The sequence below is a fragment of the Dinoponera quadriceps genome, unplaced genomic scaffold (assembly GCF_001313825.1).
Source record: "Dinoponera quadriceps isolate SergipeBrazil2010 unplaced genomic scaffold, ASM131382v1 scaffold8910, whole genome shotgun sequence".
In the NCBI taxonomy this organism is placed as follows: Eukaryota; Metazoa; Arthropoda; class Insecta; order Hymenoptera; family Formicidae; genus Dinoponera; species Dinoponera quadriceps.
The window spans coordinates 1-2,031 of NW_014562702.1; the positions used below are offsets into that span (position 1 = coordinate 1).

The 2,031-nt window shown below is 35.7% G+C and overlaps 1 pseudogene; it reads right to left on the reverse strand.

Moving 5' to 3' along the window:
• Nucleotides 1-174: 174 nt before the first annotated feature.
• LOC106751168 lies at nt 175-1,336 on the reverse strand (annotated as a pseudogene).
• Nucleotides 1,337-2,031: the final 695 nt, after the last annotated feature.

A 2,031-nucleotide genomic window follows, 5' to 3' on the forward strand; every position in this document is an offset into this window, starting at 1 on the left:
TCGGCATAAGTGAGGGACATGAGTATCAACATAACGCCACAAAAAAATCAGAAATCGTATATACGTAACCCGCGTTAATTCAAAATTCGCGATACTTTTCGAACAGACCTCGTACATCATAGTCATAGTACTGACTTCAGCCAAAATCTCTTTGTCAGTCATCGGTTTATTTTTCTACATATTCAATAACATCCCTAAAAAGGCAAATTGCTTTTTTTCGCCTACGCTCCGCTTATCGATGTCGTCTAGATCATATCTAGTAGAATGCAGCTTGTAATTGGTTGTCGTTCTGTCGTCTTTTGTACTCTTTGTTAGATTTTCCATCTTGATTTCAAGTTTATTTTCCTCCTGTTTATCCTCGATGTCTTTCCATTTTTTCTGTATCATTATCTTCGCAAACAATTGGACGGTATCGAGTGACTTCTTCTGCAGTTTAGCAAACTTCGAGAAGTTGAACAATTGATCTGATCGTAATGCTACGTTAAACCCCTGTCTGTGTCCAATTTCGTTCAGTCAATGGCATTTAAAAGACAGGTATGTATGTGTATCTGTGACTATTGAGAGAAGGCAGAACGGAAAATAAAGTCTTTCTATATATATGTAAAACACATAAAATATTATATTTATAGTTTTGAAGTGACAACAATAGAAACATTTATTTCATTACAGCCATTGCATAGTCGAGTCCAATGTTTTATATCTTCTGCTTGTTATCTCCCATCTCCGTTTCCACCAAGATGTTAACAGTTGTTGCCAATAAGTAATTATGACAATTGAATCGTTGGCCGATTTTATCGCCAAGTCGCCTGACGAAATCCAAGCTGTTCTCATAAAATAGAGGGATAAATGTTTTCAGGATGCTCATGTGAAATGTAAGAGCTATCTCCTTCCTATTTTTTCCACTTGGCGTCGTTACTTAGCAGCAAGCTGTTTCCAAGCCATGGATTGAAGAATCTAAAACAATACGGATAATTTTGGTGTATATAGAATTGAACCTCGTTGCACCACTGGCTATTACGTGTAAAGAAGCACAAGTCTAAATGGGCTCATTTTAATTAATGATCCAATGGATAAATTGGATTTATTTACCTGTTCTTCGCGGATTTGTTGACTTTCACGTTGTAAATAAATACTAGATTTGATTTGTGAGTTAGCACAATATCCTGTATGGGTTTGTTTCTTAATTCGGAAGCCAAATCAAGTACCGTTGTATCTGTTAATGTTTGACACTTTTTTCCATAAGTAATGCATAGGACGAAAATACGCAATGTTGGAAATAAAGGTTTTGTTGTCGACAATATTGAAAAATTATCACATTACTTCTGACGTCTATCATATCATGACTTCGATATGCGACTAGAAATTGTCCTAAAGAGGGTTGACGGATTCAACATCAAGTTTGATAAAAAAAAATGCTCACAGGACTGTTTAAAATTATCTCAATATCTTGCGGATCTGTTAGAAAGATAAGGGCTCGCGTTCCGAAATGCATCGATATTACCGACCCATATTCAACGAAATATTTAAGACCTTTGGTTAATATTTCTTTGGGACTAAATTTAAGAATAATAAAGCATGAATAATAATCGGTAGGCGTGGTGGATCTGGAAGAAAGTTGATAGTGGTTTTAGCGCCTTTAATTTCAACGGACGATTATGAATCAAGCATGAAATGGGATATATCATATTGAAGATTTTCAATTCTTATTAAGGTCCTTGAATTTCTTACGTACGTGGTAACTTCAGCGAAAAGCGAACCGCATGCCTAGTCTCGATATAATAATATAGTACAATCAGCATGGCGATAAATATAGCCAGTAGAGAATAGTCGATGTTCGGTAAATCTGATGTGACGTTTGTGCCGTATACATTTTTACGCTCAAGTATAGATTGTAGTAATGTTGGATATGCTCTGTTCTCTTCTTTTTTTCCATTGCCCTCATATATGGTTTACTGTTTGCGGTAATACAGATGGACAACTGAACGAGTCAAAAAATGATATTTGTAAGTACCGTGTTATGTCTTGCATGCC